Raw genomic sequence first — 23,996 nt, 5'->3', positions numbered from 1 at the left:
GAACTATATAAATATGCAGAAACAAGTTTCAAAGAAAGACTCCTATTATTTTTAAATAAAATTTATTTAACTGGTAAGCTCCCAATAGAATGGAAAAGAGCAATTGTGATTCCTATCTTTAAAAAAGATAGTAGAGATGACCCTGAAAACTATAGATGTATAAGCACACTAAATATAAATTCTTGTTACAAAATATATAGCAGAATTTTAAATAGCAAACTAATTAAATATTCTGAAAACTTTATTATATATTACATTATATATATTACATTTATTGACTTTGAAAAAGCAGTTGAGAAAGTTAAAAGAAGTATTTTATTTAACATATTAAAAGAAAGAGAAATACCAAATAATATACTAAAAGCTATCATAAGTATATATGAAAATAATCAAATACAAATAAGATTAAATCATGAGCTATCATATACGAGAGAGATAAACCAGGGGGTCCGAAAGGGATGTCCCCTCGTAGCAACTCTTGTTAATATTTACCTAAATGAAATAATAATAAAATAAGGAATAAGGAATAAGAATTTCCATCAAGGAATTAAACTTTCTCCTACTCTGAACTTAAACACTCTCCTTTTCGTCAACGAACAAATAATAATTGCAAATTCTGAAGATAACTTCCAAAAAGATCTAAATTATACCAAACCATAGCCAAATAGGTGTGATGATATCAACTGAAAAATCAAAAACTACGGCGTTTAAAGGACAAGATCCAGCAAGAATTAATACAGAAATAGATAACAAGATCTTAGAAGAGGTGAATTCATTTAACTACTTAGGATATATGACCACATCTGAAAATGAAAAAGACATAAACTGAAAAATTGAAAAATATTTAAAAATAACAGGTGTAGTTAACTCTATATTTAAACCAAACCTAGTTCAAAAACATACCAGACTAAAAGTATACAACACATTAGACCTACAAATCTTAATGTATGGAAGCGAAATCTGGAAAATAACACAAAAAGACAAACAAAGATCAAGAACAGCAGAAATGAAGTTTATGAGAAAAACTGCAAAGTATATCCTATTTGATCACAAAAGAAACGAACAAATTATGAAAGAATTAAACCAAAAATCAAGAATAGAAAAAATTAAAAAATATAAACATAAATGGATGGAACACGTTCAAAGAATGAAAACAGAAAGATTACCAAAACGAACGTCCAGGAAAAAGCAGACCTGGACTTCCTCTTAAAAGATTCAACGATGACTTGTAACGCCGGAATAGGACATCGTAGGCCTATATCCTTGATATGCATGATGATGATGATGATAATTTCATAGGTTTAGCAAAATTAGCTAAATACATAGAATACAACGTATAAGCCATTTGACAGTTTTCTCCTCTTCTCTTGCAGACTCTTCTAAGTGACAAGTCTCTGACTAACAAATCTGGCGAATATGAGTTTTTCAGGCCATGGTTTAAAGATGGAATGTTCCTCAGGTGAGTAATTTCTTTACAGATTTAGTTATTCAGTGAAATTCCAAATCTGTTGTAATGTGTTCTGAATATAATGACAGTTAACATGTCTAAGGTGTGGTATGATAAACTATGCTTATGTAGCAGTGGAACCTTCAACAATGAGACTTTTAACTTCGTGGAGGTTTTAATACTACTACTACTACTACTACTACTAATACTATAATAATAATAATAATAATAATAATAATAATAATAATAATAATAATAATTTATATATTTTTAAATATTAATAGTAATTTACTGATCGCTAAAATATCTATACATACAATAAACATCTTACTGGAACTTATAATTTTACAGAATTCAGCTCTAAGTGCTGCATTTTCTACATTGATTTCAACCAACATTTTTAATAGTATTTTTTATCTATATATTATGTATTTACAACAAATGTTCTTCTAATATTAAGAATGAAGAGTATTCAGAATTTTTTGTATAATAATTTTTTTTGTTTATATACTTTTTTGATTATAAAAACAATTTATTACATTATTTTTTCATGTTAAATAAGAGTATTATATTAACGATAATATCACATAATAATCATTATCTTCAGTTTCTTCTTTATTATTTTATACTTTACTAACTGTTTTATTACATACTATGCTTCTTTGGTTATAGGGATTAGGTTTGGTTGAGAAAGACGAGTTAATCCCACCTATTTCGATGCTTGGGTTAGCTTTTGTGAAGAGAGTGGGATTTAGGCTTCACTATTTATGTTGTTGCTACTGTTTATGTATGGGATGTTGGCACTGGATGCTGGTGATTTGTGATGTGTATATTAGTGTTAATGGTATATTAACTTTGTTGGTAAACTTTCCACAGTTCGTGTTTTAATATTCTATAGTTATCTATGTGGTTCAAATTTCTTGGTAGGTTGTTGAGTGGCGTTGGAATCTGATGTAATCTCACAAAAGAACCGTATGAATTGTTGAATGGTATATGGATGTAGGGAGTTATTTCTGGTCGTGTGTTATAGGATATGTGTCGCTGTTGTTTCGATAGTTGATGTTGAAGTAACTTCATGTTAATGTCATGTAGTATTTCAGGATTTTAATGCTCAGAATTCTGTGTGTCGCCATATGCTTGTCGGATAGGGCTGTTTGATGTGTTTGCATAGACTGTTATTCCGTATCTGAGTAAGGATTCGCAGATACCGCGAGATAGGAGATTTTTTATGTTGGAAGGGTTTTGCTGCGATGATCCGGAGTTTGGTGTGTAGGTATTCTATATGTTTTGTCCATTTAATGTTATAATCTATATGGAGACCGAGGTATTTTGCATGTGTTACAGGTTTGATTTTGGAATATTGGTAGGTATTTTTTGTTGTTAATGTAGCGGTACGTGTGACAGTGTATCGATAGTGATATGGGTCGTATGATTCTTGGGTTGTGTATTATCAACATCTGTGTTTTGGTGCCATTGATTAGAATTGCGTTTTGATGGATGTATGTTGTGATTTCATTTAGGTCTTGTTTTGCTTTTCAGTGATCCGCGTTGAAGTCTGTGTGGATTGCTAGTAGTGCAGTGTCATCTGCGTACTGAAATATTTGACTTCTTATGGATATGTTATGAACATTGTTAATGTATATGTTGAATAGAGTGGGTGATAATATAGCACCTTGAGGTACACCGTGTTTTATTTGTATACCCGAATGTGGCATGTACCTATTCTTGTTACTTGTGTTCGGTTTGAGAGGTAGTTCTTGAACCATGTATGCAGTGTTCCTCTTGTGCCTAATAAGTATAGGTTGGTGAGTAGTATGTCATGTTCAAGTGTATCAAATGTTTTGGTTAAATCCAGCAGTATAAGGACGACGTACTTGTTTTTGTCCACAGCCTTTATTTATTGTGTCGGCCATGTCTTCTAATAAAGTAATGGTGCTTTTTATTTTCTGAAAGCCGTATTGGTTTTGTGAGATGATGTTGTATTTTAGTAAATAGTTCTGTAGTCTATATAATAATAATAATAATAATAATAATATTTTAATGAAATATTTGCTAAAGTATGCAAACATAAGTACACACGTTTTCTCACAGAGTGTAATGATAATCATCACCATAACTTATCCTGGCAAATGAGATATTCTCAACAACACATTCAAAGCTGGAAAGCTGATATCATCTCACTCAGTCAGCTAATTTTGAGAAGAAAACCCAGTTAAAAATAATCTTCTTAAAGTGGAATTTCATTTCATTTTTTTCTCAAAAAATGACATACCCAGATTCACTATTCTACTTACTTGAAGGAAACATGCAAACTGTTTACATGATTAGTAATCCGACAATCATATTTCAGCACATTTGTTCTTTCATGGGTAATGACTGATCACCCGAGCCTTTGTAACTCACTTGTTATCGGCTGTGCCTATTTACTGCGCATATGTGGTTTCATTTTTGTGTAGGATGCAAAGAAACTTTAGAAATGCTCCAAAAATGAAGTATCGCAATGACCAAATAACTCTTGCTTCAAAATCTTTCGCATCAAATATTGAATCATTTTACCATTCTCGACTGCGGTGAGGAGAATCAAATTAGCGCTGGTCTTGTAAAAGACCTCAGCGCTGATTTGATGTTGATTAAAAGGTTCAACTTTAATGGAGTCCTTATTTCTCATGAGAAAGATATCACTTCATTTAATTTAGTCTTGTAGTATTCAGATCTTCTAATTTTCTCTTCGCTTCCTGATTACATATCTAGACTTTAAAAAAATGGAAAAAATATTTTCCATTTTTTTAAATATATATATATATATATATATATATATATATACAGGGTGTTCGGGATAAATTTGACATATTTATAATTAATTATATTTTTCCGTAAGTTACATGTATTAACACACACTTCTCTTCATTTAAAAGTTTGGACCCTTCTTCATTCAACTACAAGATGTCAGAAAGGATGGATAGCTGGAACCCACCTGAATCATGGAAGAGAATAACTTGTATCATCATGATTCGTGCCCGCCATCAAAATAAGGATATTACGACTGCTGCCCAATGCTCCCTGAATACAGTAAAAACAATCAGGCATGAACTAGAGACTTGCAATGGTGACTACGAGGATGTAGCAAGAAGAAAGATCCCTAGCAGACGATCTGATTGCGTTCGTACAGCAGAATTCCTCGCAAATCTGCAGGAACAGGTGTTGAAGAACCCTGGCATTGGAATTCGGGCTTTGTTCGTGGAGTTGCTAACTGTAGTCAAGCCCTGGATAACAAGGGTAGGCAACGGTAGGCCGTATGTATGGCAGCAGGATTCGGCCCCTTGCCACACCTCTGGGAAAAGTCATGAAGGTTTCCTTCAAATATTTAACGAGAAATCGCGCACTATGATCGGAATGTTAAAACTCTCTGCTGAGAAAGAGTGGACCGATATCATTCCATTACTGAATGCTTTTACTTTGGTTGTTTTTTGTGGTAAGTATAGTTATTTCACTTGTCAAAGCAAAATTCATAATTAGTTTAGCCAAACTGTGAAAATTCTGACTTTTCTTTAATATCCATCAGCGATCTACAAATCACTTCCTTATGCTGTAAAAGTGCTTATTCATTGTGGTTAAACATTTGGAGAACTGAAGAATTATTTTAATATTTGTATTATGTAGATCATTTTATCAGTAGTATTTTGAATTATTCTAACAGTTAGTTAGGGGCACGTAAGTGTCATGCTGTATAAGTGGAAGTAGACCTCCATATAATCTTTTAATCAATGTGTAGAATCGACCAGTGCTTCTGACATAATGTTGAAATCCTCACCTTGTCGTAGTGCACCCTGTTAGGTATCTACCCGGATACCGATCGAACAAGGATGGGCTATTAATATGCCAAACAGCCGATCAAATTGTATTCTTATTGGCTTAAAATACAATGTATAATGATGATACAACATTACACAATTTCATGCCAGTTGAGCTTCGACCAGTTAAACAAGTTAAACAATCCCATTGATTTCGACACGGAAGAAGAAGAAGAACAGAACCTATCCCGGAATATATCCCAACTCGTTGTCATCGGAATCAAGATCGGTACTATCATCGTAAGAAGCACCAATGGAAAATAAAAGAAACTAGTAGAAGAATTGGATAAGGAGTAAATAGACACAATAGACGTCACTGAAACAAAGAACACAAAAATAAGTGAGATCTTTCTATGCAACAAATACAAGATGCTATATTTCGGCAATAACACACCGGAAAAGAACGGGAAACTGTAGTATTCAACAGTAAATACGAAGCTAATCGTCTTGAAGGGCAGGCAATATCAAGTAGAGTTATATAAGCTAATATAAAAATGGGGAATTGAAGAATTCGTGTAATTGCTTATAATTCCTGAGAATGTTCTACCGATGAAGAGGGATTTTTTCATGCATTAATGAAGGCAGCTTGCTCAATAAAAAAGCGAAAAGTTGGTCCTTGTCGGAGATCTAAAGAACAGAGTAGGAAATGATTACTAGACATGCAGAAATATTTGGAAAACAACTGGAGAAACGCTCAATGCTAATAATAACGGTAAATGACTGCCGGATTTCTGTTATTCAGGACAAGGATTGGTTATTACTCTCACTAAGTTCAAAACGAGAGAAGTTGCAAAAAATAACTCTCATGGACTATGTTTTTGTTAAAAGCGATGTTTTCCCTAGTTCAAAACACAATTATTTTAATGACTAATATAGCCTATTTTCGTTTAAGAGTGTCCCTTTTTTAAAATGTAATTGACACTCTTTACCTAAAATTATAGGGCATATCTGAAATGTTAAAAACTAATATATGAAGGATAAAACATAGGAGAAATTTTGGACATACCTCTTTGGATGTTGTTTTCTGAACACACATTTTTTTTATTCTGGAAAATTATTAATCTAGTTTGCGGTGTCTGTCAGAAAACTGTTCGTTTCAGTTAATGACGAATATTATGATGGCGAACATAACGGAATTCTTGTAACAAGAAACATGAACATGAGAAAATAAAATCAACACCTTGAGAGTAATTTTGATCGATGAACAGAACAGTCTTAAGAAACATTGTCCTTCATGATTCAGTATTTGAGATTATTTATGCAATTTAAACAATAATTTTAAAAACATGAACGGCCAGTACCAAGGCCTGGTTTATTAACAATGTGGAAGAATGTGTCTTTTCAGATAAGAAAAGACGTATTCATGAAATTCATTTGTGGTATTGAAGGCCGTATTCAGGGTGAGGCTGATTAGAAAGTAGATTGAAAACCACAAACATCGTATGGTTTTCATAATAAAAGTGAATTAATCGTCTGATTAGAACGGGGAAATGTAATATTGAAATTTCAACGCCATACACTTGTTGGATGATGGAGAGTTTCAGCACTGTCCATCATCCTTTAGTAAAATAAACGTTATGGAATTAAAGGATGATGGACAGTTTAGTTTCAGCACTGATTAATTTTCAACGATTTCAAAAGCAGGTGAAATTTCTTTTTTTAATATAGATAATCTCTAAATAATTTATGCAACTGAATTTCAAATCAGTTTTGTCCCCCTTTTTTTTCTTTAATTACTTGAATTGATTTATTATTATACAGAAACTGCTATGGGAGTGAAGGTTGATGCTCAGCTTGGCAAGAATCAGGAATATTTACATGCTCTCGACAGGTAAGTTACATCGTTTAATTACTGCACATTGACTCTGTCAAATTTCATTTCCAAATTTTTTGAGATATTGCTCCTCTATACACAAATTGCTGATACCTATGAGACAAGCAATCTCCGTTGCTTCGCTGTAATGTACTCGTGGATCCCACTCGTTCTAATTTAGTCACCAGCTCCTAATGCCGTAATTTGTCATAGTTCCTTCAAAATCTAAAATAATATAACTGGGAATTATTTCTCTTGTACAATCCACTTGTCATCTTGTTATAATAAATAAGTAAATTGCTAAAGCATGCCCTTCTTTTAGCAAATCCATGCTGTTAACCAAGGTGATTGTTGTTGATTCGAAACCAATGATGAATTTTAGTCCTTCATCCAGAATTCAATGCTTTACTACAAACACTTTCACAACTCAAGAACACACAGACTGATTTATAATTCAAAGCCTTAATTTTAAGCCTCTATAATTATCGTAAATGATTTTCTCTTCTCCTACCATTCCTTTGGAACTTGAATCAATCTAGGACTCATGTTAAAAAGAGATGTCTCTAGTGTTAGTATCCACATCCTGGTCTATTCACTCAAAACAGATCATGAAGTCCCACAGCGTTTTTTACATCCAGTGTACCGAGATCGTTGTATACCTCCTGTTCACTTATTTTCAGTCTCTCCTTTCACCTGTATAGTGTACTCATGTTGTACATGATATCCTATTCACGAAGAAGAAGAAATATGTACCTTTCAGAAATGGTAATTTAAAATCTCAGGTGCATCTTCCTCGGTGTTTATCATGCAACCATTTTTTCCAATCAGTATCATCCTTCCCTAATCTATCTTTCTTCTAATGGCAACCTATTGAAACAACTCTTCATGATTTCTTTTTAGCCTCACTTAATCATTCACCATGCGTTAATAACTGAATCCCCAAACACAGTGAATGTCGAAGCATTACATAAATTTCTCAATCCCGTTTTAGCTCTTCACTCACTATTTATTATTTCTCCTTGCTATCACGTTAGTCATTCGTTCGCTATCTTGCTTGCTAGCTGTCTCATTGTACATTATAGCAGTAGAGCACTATACCATCTCACAACCAGCTCCGAAATTTATAGTTAGGGTTACGAACTGTTGTAAGTGATGATCACCGATCTTCCACCACATCCATACCCATTAATCTTCTCGTTAGAGGGTGTAGCATGAATTCGTCCCTCCATAACATAGCCTTCTAAGTTTCCACGTCCCATATTGCACCAATGATAACGACGCTTCGTATTGGTTTGGTAATACGGGGCTTGTATATTGGGTCCTACAATGGAAATCTCTGTTGTGAGTCTCGGTTCTGAATGTGTTAATGCAGACACATGGTCTCAGTCGACGCTCGTAAATCCGCATTCCACGTGTTGGCCAAAGAATGGAGAATTTCACATTCATCTCTTGTGTAGCACCCTGTGGTGATGTTTGGTGATTGAAGGGATCATCCAATCTCGGTTTTTCTTCCAATAGACTCACTGTGTTTCCACCTCAGTATCGTTTCGCTGATTGTTAATCTGGTGTTGAGCAATATGTCAACAATTTTCCGGAGAGACAGGACTGCAACATGACGTCCTATAACAACGACTCTTTCAAACTTCAGAGCACCGTTTTCCTTCATATTTTTCTGCTACAAGCAACTACATGGCACTATATCTTTATATGGCACATCACACACACACACACACACACACACACACACACACACACACACACACACACACACACACACACACACACACACACACACACACACAATAAAAAATGGTGTTTCAAATATGTGTTCCAAAGCATGTGAGTGTGTGCGTGTTCCAAATTAATTCAAGTAACAGGATTACTTTGTAATTCTGATATTTGGATTACTTTGGTCCCTCTGTAGCGATTATTATGTTTTTGGTTTAGGATAGACTAATGAGACAATCGATCTGGGAAGAAGAGAGATGTTTGAAGAATTCATCTGGAATAAGAATGTTAGCAACGTCAAATCTAAGGCTTTAGGGAATATTGGCAGCCAACTAGAACTCCAAATTCTACATGAAGTAGCAGTTCTGTTCAATGCATTCTCTGACCCCTACTGCGAACTTGTGGCTGGGTCCAAGGACTTTCATGTCTGCTTCATTAAGTCAATTTAAATAAAAGTTAACGACAAATGAAGACTTTGAATTCAACATCGAAATCTTGAATTAGAGTGGCAATTTTGCTTATATGTCTGAAAAGAAGCTGCTCTAGAACACGGACCTAATGTTTAAAAGTGTGGTTGTGCTGAGCTTTGGAAATATGGGAAATACAAATATAAATACTTTCTTTTGTTAATGTAACCTGGGATCCTCACCCTGAAGCAAATTTCTTTCTTACTCCAATACAAGGTCTGTTATGTTAATATTTTTTTAATCTTGTTAACTGTTTTTGTTTTATGCAATTTAGCGTAACGAAGCTTATTTTCCACCGGATAATTAGTCCATGGTTATGGCCAGATTTCATCTACCTCAACTTATCGCTCTCAGGAAGGCAATTCAAGAAAGATTTGCATCATTTACACAGCTTCATCAGAAAGGTCAGTCGATTTTACTTATTTTTATTTTAGTTTTTTTTTTTATTTTGACGAACCAAACGAACATTATTTTCTGATGTATACAAAAAATAAGGATGGTACAAATTCGTGAAGTGGAGTTTTCACTTCATCAGTTAAAATAAAATCTAGATTGATTTAAAGATTACTAAATATGAGAAAAGGTTTTATATTTTATTTAATTTTCATGGGAAAAATTCAACAACAGAATAAATTCAACTTACTGAAATAAAACGTTTTATTCTGTTTTTATTATCTTTTTTTTTTAAGTTTCTTTTATTGATTTATTTGTGATACATAGATATCACAAATAACAAATAATGCATAACGTATTAAAAATACAATCGAAGTTGGTCATCTGGAAGTAAGGACATAAAATTGCTGATAACCCATTTTGCTTATTTTTCCAGATCAAAAGTAACGAAATTGTTCCTACCATACAGAATAATCAGTAACCATCTGATTATTAAGTTGATGACGTCATAACTACAAAAAGCCAAGAGTTTATTTTTATACCGAGCAGAAGCAATTGAAACAATTTTAGATATAAATTTAATAATACAGATTAGTCATGAATAAAAAGGATTTGTTCAGAGTGCTGTGGCCAAATATTGTGTTAGACGAAATTCAACCAAACTTGGTGAAAGCACACTTGGGAAGGTGGGACTCTTTTATTTACCGATGATAACAAGAGTACAGGTAACCCTCGTATAATGCGGTACTTATACAACGCGGTTTCGATAAAAAAGACGCGTTACAAATTGTAGTAACCGTTCATCTTTTTATATATTTTTCTCCGTGCGACATAAAAATCAAATTTTATCTTCGTTAAATTTGCATCTGCCCGTATCGCGCATGTGCACAGAATTTATATTAGGTTAAACACTATTTAGCACGCATATACATCAATTGTTTATAATATAAAGTGTTTATGCTTAAAATTGCTTTCGTGTTTTGCCAGGAAAGCGCATTAAAAATGATAACTGTGTTAATCTCAAGCTGACTATTATTTTATATGCATATGAATTATTCGTCCATTCCCTGTTTACCCCTTGGAATCTAGTTGAGGTGTTGTATTTTTATTGTTTGTGTGTGGATCATGCACTTATTATGTACTTTATTTCCGATATAAGTCTATCACAAGGAGAAATTGTATACATAAAATTAGATTTTGGATAGATAAAGAATTTTAGCGAATAATAATTCATTTTTCTGCAGGTTGTGAAAAAGAGAAAAGAGTTGTTTTTTAAGAGTCCAGAGCCTACGGAAGAGAAAGAATTAACCCGTACAAAATATGACAGGAAGGACAAAAATTTGATTCTCCTAGATTCTTATTTCCAACATTATACTTCCGATCCACTTTTGACAGAAGATGAAATTAGAGAAGAAATGGACAACATCATGTTTGCGGTAATCCCCTTGAATCTTCACCGTAATATTTTGGAAGAAATAATATATTAGCATTAATAACCTGTGTTCACTCGTTTCAGTTTATGAAATATATTTTGAATATTTAACTGTCATATGCTTTAAAATTATTATTTATTTACAATTTCATAAAGTTCCTCTGTTGTAAAATAGGTCCGAACTATTCCAATGGAAACAATATATATATATATATATATATATATATATATATATATACAGTATATATACCAAGGAGTTTTATTTTTTTTAAAAATTTTGTTTTAATCCAATTTCACAAGTAAGGAAACAGACAGGTATGGGAAGTTTGCGCCTGAACGTAGTGAAAGTCTGAGGCAACTCGTGGTAAAGGTGGAGTAAGCTCCGATCACTTTCCTTAAAATTTTCCTCTAATGCAAAGCACATCACCTTGAGGAGATGTATGATGTTATACGTTAAAGGCAAGGGTCACTACCCAGACCGGTTTCGACCTTTATTGAGATCTCGTCAGTGGGAAACCGGGGAAATAGGATTACTTGCTTAGGAAATAGGATTAAAACCAAGTTTATATAAAATTACTTGGTATCTTTAAAGCATAATATACCCAAGTTAAAAAAACTTTCTACATCTATCTCTCATCCTGAGATATTATTTTATAGTAAAGTGATCGTTTTAATAGCTGGCAGAACGCAGGTAAGCTTTCTGTTGCATAACTATTTATGACCAGTGGGCAAGGATATAATGCAGGACGAGTCTGTTTAGCAGTACTCTGGCACGTCCTCTAGCATTTATTGAGCGAAGATTTATTTCACTGCTCATTATATCATGATTTATTTCCATTTCCCTTTAAGGATAATCACGCTGGATTCAAGCCCGCTGATCGGGTAGTATACTAATTCTCTGAGGTTGATGTTTTTTCTTCCTTTTTTCCTCTGCCAGAAATTCTCAGTTCTTCCAGCTGGGTAATAAATCCACTTATTTCGAATGTGTGGACGTATGCTGTCAGCACTTTTTGTGTTGAGCCTCGAACGTTTCCTTTTAAAGTTTAAATTAAAGTTTAATTTAAACTTTCGTTTTAGGAGACTTTAAATCTCTTCATTTGTTAGTGGTCAAATTTAAAGGAAGATAATACGATAGCTAAATTATTGATAGATATAAATAGAGATAGATATAAATAATAATAATGCTATTATTATTGTTGTTTGTGTTTTAGTTTCCTTTCCTTATTTTCCCAAGTCCAAAAAGTCTAGGTAGAACGTATCATGCGTAACGTTTCTTACATATCATACTATAAAATCTTAAATTAGTATCTGCATTTCAATGTTTCAATTTAGTAGAACATTTTGAGATATACCTCTCTCTCTGTGTGTCTTAAAGCATGTTGTTAGAAGGTTTGGATAATGGTATACTAAAATAATTTTGTATAAAAATTTATCATTTATTTATACATGTTATATATAAGTTATTTCTTTATTTCAATTAGGGTCAAGACACTACACCAATAACATTGATGTGGACTCTCTATTGCGTCGCGTTTGATTCTCGTGTACAAGACAAGATCCACGAAGAAATTGATTCCGTGTTTGGGCATAACAGTGACCAAGATGTAACGTCAGATGATTTGAAGAAACTGATATATTTGGAGTGTGTGATAAAGGTAAATTTCAACCTTTTTTATTAGTTTCATTAATAGATGAAAATTTTAATTAGTTTTGTTTCTGTGGATCATAGTTTTACGCCTCACTATGCGTCTGATGAGATAATTCCGACATGGCAATTGATATATAGGTGAGATCCGAGAATATATCCGTCCTTCCTCACGGGAAAATTAGTAGGTGGTCTTTAGTAGTTGTAAAACTTGTAAGAGCAAGGCATTGTGTAAAGCTTGAGGACAGGGTGATTTCTTACTGTTGTAGTTGCATAAGGTTTTTTCCAAGAATGTGCTTACTGAGCGATTATTGTGTATGTATCAGACCTGTATAGACTTTACAGTTTACAGCTACCAATGTTAGAGAGGGTCTGATGTGAGGATTGAGGCTGAAAAACTAAAGATGCTCAACATATTGAAAAATATCAATGCGAATATACTATTGGTGGAAATAAGCGTTATGTCGGCTTGTGTGCTACACGAATGTGGCTATGAATACTTACATCAAATCAGATTAAGAACTTATCGAATTCTAAACTCAGGAATGGTTGCAATGGCCTGAAAAGAGTGTAAGATAGTTGCATTATAAAGATGGTTTCGAAACAGCAGTTGCAAACTACTTATTATCTTGACCACTTATTATGTCGGGAGTGGGTTAAATCAGGAATGAGTGAACACGAATGCGATACTCTAAGGGAGCACTGCTTTAGAAAATAAGGGTACTGTCTTAGTAACTTGTTCACATTTTATAATGAATGGGCTGTGGAATTGAATAAAGGAAAAGGTTTCTACCATGATACTGCTGGGACTTTAAAAATGCATTGGAAAGAATACCACAATGAAAATAATTATTTAAAGTGGATCAAATATGACATGTGGCTGTTTCCTGGCAAGTGATAGCTGACAGACATCGGTGGGTAATCTATGGTGAGTGGAATCAAGGCGAATGATGGTAAACCGACGTGTGCACCAGGTAAGCAAACGTAATTCATTATTTATCGGTGCAAATGATTATTGAAGAATACTGTTGTCTATGTTCAAATCCTTGCGAATATCTTGTATGCTGCATAATTAAAATTCAAGTACTTTATTTACAATGATATCATGGACGAATTTAAAACACTAGTTTTATTTTATTTGCTTATGTGGTGTCTCTTTGGAGTATTCTGTTTGCTATTTTAAAGTCGACGTCCTTTAATTTAAAAAAACTAATAGAAAAGAGAAAATCCCTCGAGTAAACGACAACAGCCAGCAATTGGCAAGTAAAATGAAAGCAAGTATCGGTAGAAACTACACCTTATGCAGCTAAAGAAAAGTCTGGATTTCATCGAGAGAGTTCTCATTGATGTGATCAAAATGTTCCTTCAAGTTGCCTCTTTCCTTTACGTTAAACCTAATGTCCTCATAAAGGAAATAATTCGCAATTTGGGATTTAATGATTTTATTCGGAATGCTCCATGAATAGGCTATTCTTTGTGAAGAGACCGTGTGTTCCTTGTGTTCCGTACCACGACTTTGCATATCTTGGATGTCATGAAATAATAACAGTAATGTTGCAAAACTGATATCATGACATGTTCATAGAAATCTCGCTATTGTCTGCTATAACTTTAGAACTTTATCATAAATATAAGATATAATTGTTTTATTTTTATTTATTTTTTCTCTTCATTAGGAAACACTTCGCCTATATCCCCCTGCCCCAATAATTGGTCGCCGTTGTACGAAGGACGTTATGCTTGGTAAGTATTAGAGTAAAATATAAGCGAAAACGGATTTCTATCGCAATCCCGTGGTCCCTAACGCAATATATTAATGTCAGAAAAAGTGTGCGTCATACAGTCGATTATTATTATTTTTTTCAGGGAGAAACATAACAATAACTATCAACATTAGTATAATATGTTCAGAAATATTCCAGGAGTTCGTTATTCTACAAGAATTATAATACTTTTCTTTAATATAAAAGAGCAGTATTATTATTTGCATAGTCCCGTTTCGTGCAACAAGGATATCGCTATATATATATATATATACACGAGTATTCACGGTTAATAATTAAATCTAAATTGTTTACTATGGGAGCTGACTGTATAACGCACATTTAGAATATCGCAGTAACAGCTGTTTCGTGCATGTTTTTTCAGGAAAGTTTAGTTACATGTTTTTTGGTAAACGTGATGCACAAAACCTGTTAATTCAGCTTTTGTGCAGCAAGTTTGTTGTCGCTAAACAATTTAAATTATTTCATTTTATTTCTTTATCAGCAATATTGTAATTGCGGTTTCGAACGCATTACATTATAATATATGATAATGTTTTAAAATCAGAGTGGTTGCACACGTTGAGAACATTTTAGCAAAGTATTAACTGCAATTATTATAGGTATTACTTTAATTGCAATTATAAAATATTAATTCTGTATCAACATAACACACACACACACACACACACACACACACACACACACACACACACACACACACACACACACACTAATTTAATTCTCTGTGCACTGCATGTTTACAAACGTTTCTGCAGAAAAAAATCTATTTTTTCTGCAAAAACGTTTGTAAACATGCAGTGTTTGTAAACGTTTGTAAACGTTTTTTTTTCTGCAGAAAAAAAAACCTTAACTTTAAAAAAGAAAATAAAATTATTATTATTATTATTATCTGAGACCTTTAGGGAGTCAAGGACTCATATGATGTTTTCTTTATTATATTTTCATCGTGTCTCCGTGTTGCACGGACAGGCAATAGAAAATGGAAATCTATTCTACATACCTGTTTATAATGTAAGGATAGGCTTCGTCTCTTTATGCCAAATTCAACAAACTAAGTTATTAAACCTAGTAGGAGAACTTTCTTCAAATAATCGCTCAGTATTCTTGTGAAACTTCTCTCTTTTCTTTCACTTCTTATAATTGGAAATTTGATGGCCAAAGTTGAGAGCTACAAGAAAAGAGCGCTGATGAGAGTATAGTCGGCCTAGTGGATCGAATAATTAGTGTATCCGCTCTCCCGTCAAGAGCACGAGAGGCTCGAATCTTGGGTACGGGCAGTGTAGTGACTGTCTCCAACACGTGGAGAGAGCATCTGCGTATCTACCAGTCCTTCTAGAAGAAAGCTTGCCTCTCAAAACTTCGTCAGATAGTGGAATGAACACATTGCATCCAATACCGTCATATGCTTAATTATTTAGAGTATATAGATATTATCGCTAATTTCATCATGAAAATAAAGTTCTCTGGAAACCGATTCCAACCTCTCTCCAGGTTGGAATCGGTTTAAGCATAACACCCTTATTAGCCACAGTAATACACAATTTCCATGTGTGATCCCTCGTTCTCCCGCATCTTGCGATGTACTGAAAATTATTTTCCGTCCAAAAAAGTATTAAATCCAATGCCACCTTTTAATAGAATATAATGAAAACTCCATTAGCCTATTCTGACGTAAGTCGATTTACTGCTATGGGAGATATATCATCGCAGATTTCAACTTATCAACTGAGTAGGGTTTCCTTTGCGTATCTTGTCATCTTCTTCTATAAAGAAAATTACTGGAGGGTTAAGAACTGTAACTCTTGTCCCTCGTGATGCATTTCTGTACTATTACTTACCATTTTCGACATAAACATTTGAAAATCACTTATTACATTTCTTGCTGTAAAAAGTAATTTAGGCGAACTTATTTAAATTAATTAACACATAAACACATTTTGCACATTAACACATTTACATTGTCATTGTAATGGGATGGATGGGGGATGTAACTGGATGGGGTTGAGAATCTCTTTCTCAACCCCATCCAGCAAACCCCCTTAAGTTTCTTTGATATCGCTTTAAATCTTTTGAAAACGTAACACGATTTTTTTGAATTACTCCTCTTGATAGATCCTGTTTAGACAGACGAAATCCTAACTCAATTATTATCAGTTATTAGGATATTGATCCCATAAATTAACAAATCCCTAGTCATAATCAGCGAACAACCTGTTTAGACTCCAATTACATGAAATTGTTCTGATAATTGATTATTCCCTCTCAATTTCTAGCTATATATTATTACATATCATGGTTTCCACGTGTGCTGTAGAAAACATAAATGAAAAAATTGCACTTGCACTCTGATGTCCTTAATTCCTGAATGGTAAACATTTGAGAATATTTTTAGTTTGACTCATATTACTTAACGTAAATCACCGTAGTCAGGAGCCATTCGTGTAAACTATTTATTTAACCTTAATGAAATTGAATCCTTAACAATGGATTCAATCTTCGAAAACATACATTACAAAGAATACATATCTAAAATGCAAACGTTTTCCTCAGGTTTGTGTCAAACATTTTCTGTCGCAGATATGGATCTTTCAATCGGTACACTTCCTGTTCTAAATACCGTTTACTTTGTTTAGCAATCTCTGGATTTTTCCACATTTAAAAGATACTTCATCAGATATTCGATGTCAATATAATTTTAGTTCATCTGTTCCCACCAGAGCGATTTAAACATTGCTGAAATACTGCATCAGTTATTTGGAAAATTCACTATTTACTTTTATTCACCGACATCTAAGCAGTACTTATAAATATAAAAAGTACTGTTTTTTTATTTGCTTTGCGTTTCATGTATCAGAATACACCCAGTAGTCGAACTTTATGTCAAGTCTTACTTCACTGGATTTATTTGCCTCCAGTTTTTAATTGATTTCATACTCATTTAAAGATAAATAAAGAAATGTAGTCTTATACCCGAATATACTACTATCCAACTTAACACACTGCGTTCCGGATGGAATTTTTTTATTTTACGAGTTACCCTAGTGTAATTCTACTTCATCAAAAAAACTATAAACTTTTTGAACGATGCTTGCTCTAAAATATAATACAATATAATGGATAAGTCGGCAAAATATATAAGGAACTTATATACTAATATCAACACTAATTCTAATAACCTTAGTTGATCATAATCGGTATGACATGTCATACCGATGTCATAGTCAACATACCCTGACCAAACATACCGTCCAGAGGTTAAATCGTTGGGAAAATAATTTCTATAGAATAAATTCTAATCAATGATTAGAGCACCTGATTTTTCTCTTTTATTTTATTTATTGCTGCTATTATTATGTGACACCTCCAAGAAGTCTACGGACTCATTGTGGGAAGGCACACGACTCAGCTAAACACCACTAAACTCGATCTTTGAACAACGTTTCTCAACAGGTAGACAAGGTTCTTTTTTATTCTTTTAAACTGACCGAAAGAAAACGTTTGGTGGATCACACATGACCCTATAAGTGTCGGCTCGATTGGATGCGTGGATATCGAATCCGGTATTGCCAAACATGCCGCTGATGACAAACGATAGACAAGAATTACACTTCTCACCAAACTGATTAATTTGAGTTTCCCTGCTGGGAATCGTCCAAATTAGTGGAATAATGTCTAAATAATGCCACTGCATATAGTAGGTTTCAAGACAGAGATATAAAATTAGAGTCAAATCATTGTCTATGAAGTAGTGGTTAAGTTATTGGAGAAATAGGCAAAGGATAGAATTCAGGGCCAGATGGATATGAATGTGATACTCTACAAGTGTCAACAAGCTGTTATCAAGGGAAGGTCATATCTTAGTAATTTGCTTATGTCATAATAAATGGACATTGAAATTGGATAAAGAAAACGATTAGTCAGTGACTCGCTAATTTTTGTAAAGTTAATTGAGAGTATTTCACTCAGAACTGTAATAAATAATTTAGAGCAAATAAGAGTGGATATGAATCAATTGATTTGTATTAGAAGTTGGCTGATAGAGACCTAAGAAAGAATGCACTGTGGCGGAGTTGAGTAATGGACAAGACAAGTGACTAGCTATGTACTACTGAGATCTGCACATCCTCATTCAACTCCTTTCCTATGAGTTGAATGGAAATATTGAGTTCATTTTTAATGATGATAAACAGTGACGAATGATAATAAATGATTTTGACGGAGAGATCCTGGATGATATATTTGATTGACTGGGAGTATGGGCAAAGTTAATTAGCTACCTGAAGTGATGCCCTTTGGGAAGTACACATCACGAGCTATGAGCTATATGATGGAATAAAATTGCAGGTAACTGATGATGACAGGAAAGTGGGAGTAATTTTTTATCGGGATGGAAGTTTCGAGGCCATATTGCAAAGATAGCAATGACAGCAAATCAAATGACATGGTTGTGGAATACGCTAAAATCTGGAATCTGCAGGTTGTTATCCCATTTATAAGGTTTTAAATTCTCCAAGATTCTGAGGGGTAGTAGAAGAAATGGATTGGTTTCGGGGTGCAAAATCTACCTGATACGCGAAAGAAAGGAAACACGATAGAATCATATAGGTTCTTCAGTGGTTGACACTGAAGATGTTTTTTTTTCTGTACAAGTCAGTAAGGGAGAGAGCAAGAGATCACCCAGTGTAATTGTGGAAGTAACTGTGGTTACAAAGACTGTCGTACGTTTTTTTATTTCATCCATAGTCTTAAACCTTGCTCTAAAGACCAAATACAGAACGTTGTTTTCCACTTCAGACGGAAAAGTGGGTTTCTTAAACTCACTTTCCGCCAATTCAGTAGGCGGGGCAATGGATTCACACCAACCGATTACATGAGTATTTATCTCTCACCTAAGATCAATCACAATCATCCATGCCAAGGATGGGATTCTAACCTACAACTGCTGATTGGAGTTTGGACAGGCTAATTAGATCGCCACAGATAAGACTTTTTATCAGTTAAGTTGAATTCATATACATAAAATGTGTCATATCGGTGTGTGTATATACTTTATATTTGAACTGTTATTTCCAGAGGGTCATCTCCTCCCTAAAGGTACAGCAGTCTACGTACCTATTTATATCCTTCATCGTGACGAAGCAATATTTCCGAATGCAGAAGTTTTTGATCCAGAAAGGTTTAAACCAGATGAGAGAAGCAAACTCAACAGCTGCCGCTACATTCCTTTCTCGTTTGGTCCAAGGAACTGTTGTGGTAAACTCTCCATAAATTAACAATTATTAGATAGTTCTATTCAATTAGATTCAATTTCAAATAATTGCATAAGATATCTTTATATTGAGATATTAATTCGTACTTAGAATCGGATGTGGATTTGCAGCGGTGTCTTTCGGTAAGGGTACTAAATTGATGTTAAAAATAGGTTTGATTTACTTTCCTCTTTTAAAATTTACCTCAGAATAGTTTGCGAAATACATTCGACATCAGAAGGTTATGAAAAAGTGATCAACAGGAAGGAACTTTGGAATATCTCTTCTATAACAGGAGAACAGTTGTAAAATGATTCACAATGAAAACAAGGAGGAACATTTTTTTAATGAAAAGCGATAGATAGATTGATTTGAAAACTGACAGCAAAAGTTCACAGTAAAAGAAGGTTCACATATGTGTATTCAACAGCAGGATGGAGTACATGAAAACGGGGATAGAAAAGACATCGTGAGAAAAAAAAATTACACTGGCATTTTTCCTGCAAGTATTTATTTAGATAAATAAATATTTGCAGGAAAAATACTTGCATTCAAAATATGGTACATTTAGACGTGCCATGTATATGAATATGACTAATATATTGTAAGGAGCATTTTGGTGCAAGCCTCAATATAAGAACTACATTTCAATATTAAATGGTGGAAAAGAAAGTTAGCAAACCTTTGCTTAATCTGAAGTGTTTATATAAGTGATTTATTCTAAGCAATCTTCAGATTGTCTATGAGAACTCAAATCTGAAGATCTAGACAAACCTGAACTTTTCTGTAGGTATGAAAAACATGAAATTGAGAGAAAGTAAAGCAAACTCGTTCTTACAAGAAATAAATATCAGTATATTATTGGTTGATACTTAAAGTTCATAGGGTTGTCTTCATTCCTATTAGAGAATGCCAAAAGAATCACTGGTTTGACCATTGCCAATGGAATATTTTGAAGTGTGCATTTTTACTGTTGTTTATTTTTACAAGAATTAAATTTAAATTAAATTAATTTAATTTAATTTTAATATATGTATTGTTCAAAAATAGGATTTTTGATATATTTGCAATGACACTAATTGAACGATAAGAAACCCAGTTGTCAGAGGTGACAGGCAGAATTGCTATAGGTAAGAGCAATAGGCTTGTGTTTAGAAAAGAAGCAAATGCTCAGGAAATGATAACAGCGATCACATAAATTTCAGAAAACATTCCATATACAGGTGTCCCAAATTGGGTGACTTAGGTGTCACCCAATTCCGGACTAAATTTCAGGAATAATTAGCAATGTCTCCTTTAATTTGGAGTAAAATCGTGACAAACTAGAACAGTTATTTGACGGATAACATCCAGATTATTTCTCTACGTGGAATTAAATATAGGCTTGATTCACTCTAGATGCCTGATGCCGATAAAATGGATAAATGCACATCGGAGTTAGTAATTAAAGCCAATCAAACTCTTTATTGTACACAGAACTAATTACTACTTTTTCGAAAAAAAGTAATCAGGAATAAATGAGCAGAATAAATATCATAAGACGTAAAAGTTAGAGATAATAATGAATAATAATATGGTTTATAATTTACTTTCTCCTCAATGATACTTCGCTTCCTTCATTTCTTTCCAGGTCAGAGGTATGCCATGACAGAATTAAAAGTGGCTTTAAGCCATATTTTTCGAAACTTCACGATTCATTCTCTGGATCCGATGGATCACGCAAACTATACAGTTGAAATTGTTACAAGACCAGTCAACAAGATTCGTATCAAATTTCAACCAAGGGAGAAAATCCATCTATAATGAAATACTAGAACAGATAACCACTAAATGCACTAATATTTTGTTGAAACTTAAAAGATTTATTTGCATGATGTAACGATATATAAAAAGAAAAGGAAATATTTGATCTTGAATTATAATAAAGGACGATCATGTGTAGGCCCAGCATTCTGCCTAAAATTAGTAATAGAGAAAAGAAGAGAATATAATTTAGAAACATATTGCATTTATTGACTTTGAAAAAGAATTTGACAAAGTTAAAAGAAATATATTATTTAACATATTAAAAGAAAGACAAATACCAAATAATATCCTAAAAGCTGTCACAAGTATATATGAAAATAATCAACTACAAATAAGATTAAATCAGGAGCTATCATATACAAGAGAGATAAACCAAAGAGTCCGACAGGGATGTCCCCTCTCAGCAACTCTTTTTAATATCTACTTAAATGAAATAATAATAAAATGGGGTAAAAATTTACATCAAGGTATTAAACTTTCACCTACAGTTAACTTAAACACTCTCCTCTTTGCAGGCGACCAAATAATAATTACAAATTCTGAAGATAACTTACAGAAAGCTATTTTAAATCTAAATGAGATATCCAAAGATTATGGTATGATAATATCAACGGAAAAATCAAAAACTATGGCCTTTAAAGGACAAGATATAGCAAAAACTAAAATAGTATTAGATAACAAGATCTTAGGACAGGTGAATTCATTTAACTACCTAGAATGTAGGATCACTTATGAAAATGAAAAAGATATAAACATAAAAATTGCAAAATATTTAAAAATAACAGGAGTAATGAACTCTATATTTAAACCAAACCTAGTTCAAAAACAAACCAGGCTAAAAGTATACAATACATTAGCCCTACCGGTCTTAATGTATGGAAGCGAAATCTGGACAATAAAACAAAAAGACAAACAAAGATTAACAACAGCAGAAATGAAGTTTATGAGAAAAACTGCAAAATATACCCTATTTGATCGCAAAAAGAAACGAAGATATTAGGAAAGAATTAAACCAAGAATCAGTAATTGAAAAAATTAAAAAATATAAACATAGATAGAACACGTTCAAAGAATGAAAACAGAAAGATTACCAAAACAAGCCTTAAAGTACAAGCCATTAGGAAAACGAAATCCAGGACGTCCTCTTAAAAGATTCAACGATGAATTCTAAGGCCGGAACAGGCAATACTAGGCCTAAATCCTTGATACGTATGATGATGATGATGATCAATTATAATAAATGTGAATCCTGTGCTGAAACGAGAATATTCATTTGGCTACGTTAATGAAATTTAAACAGATGTACTGCTTGAGGAATCTAAAAATAATCAGATGGTTTAATTATTTTCATTTTCTATATGTAAATGCAAAAAGTGCATAACATTTCATTGAAATCACACCTAGATCTCTTTTCGTTTAGTCTACATTTTGAATGTGTAATATTCGTGTTATTTTATTAAACCCAATACATACAGACAGCCAGATAGGAATTATTCCATAATTATATAAGCTCGATTTTTTTACGAATTGTCTACATGCACAAAATAATGCCGATGGAATGAAATTCGGGACTGTAAAAAAGTTATCAATAAAATTCTTATTGTGGATCTTCATTAAAATGGTTACAGCCAGAGTGTCCAAGAATATTTGTATACTAATAGCTAAACGATTTTCATAATCACGTACGGATTTTTGGAAACGTATAAATAAAGGAAATTTCAGTAAAGGAAACTTCAGCTAATTAAGGATGAATAATAGTAACATTTTTTTTCTTCTGTCATGCAACGGCTTTAAGCAAAATATATTCTGAGACCCTTATAACATGTGTTTAATAAAATTATAGTATAGGTTTACTATACAAAATCTCCAAACCAGTTTAGTTTCCATAGGTATACCTTAATATTTCGTATACGACAATAACACTGCTCATTAGAATAAGAAGTAGTCTGGTCACCGGCCTCGTTGTTGAGTGTTTGAATCCTGGTCTGACTGGGGCCTGTTTTGATTACCTTTAATGTGGAAATGAATTTCATTGCTCGATGTTATACCTCCCTGCTTCTCTCACGTTATCTATAATGACCAGACGTTATCTAATGACCAGAAATTAGTTTTCTTTCAGAAAACTAATTTATGATAATTCTGTTACTCATTGTTCCATAAAATTTACCTTGTCTTCTACATTAAGAGATTAACACGTTTAAGAGACACATGTTCAGAAAGATTCTCTATCAGAATTTCAATTTCAAATTAAGTTATCTGTGTTGAGGGCGAAGTTATGGCCTTGGAATTATCAAATAAAGTATCCACAAAAAAGAAAAAAAAATTGGTGTACTTGAAAAGGTTAAGTCGTTCTTATTTTTTCCCCAACGCATCTGGGC

Source organism: Typopeltis vanoorti, chromosome 14 (assembly GCF_054136105.1).
Source record: "Typopeltis vanoorti isolate ZY-2024b chromosome 14, IOZ_Tvanoo_1.0, whole genome shotgun sequence".
Classification (NCBI taxonomy): Eukaryota; Metazoa; Arthropoda; class Arachnida; order Uropygi; family Thelyphonidae; genus Typopeltis; species Typopeltis vanoorti.
Note: the sequence above shows the minus strand (reverse complement) of the source record.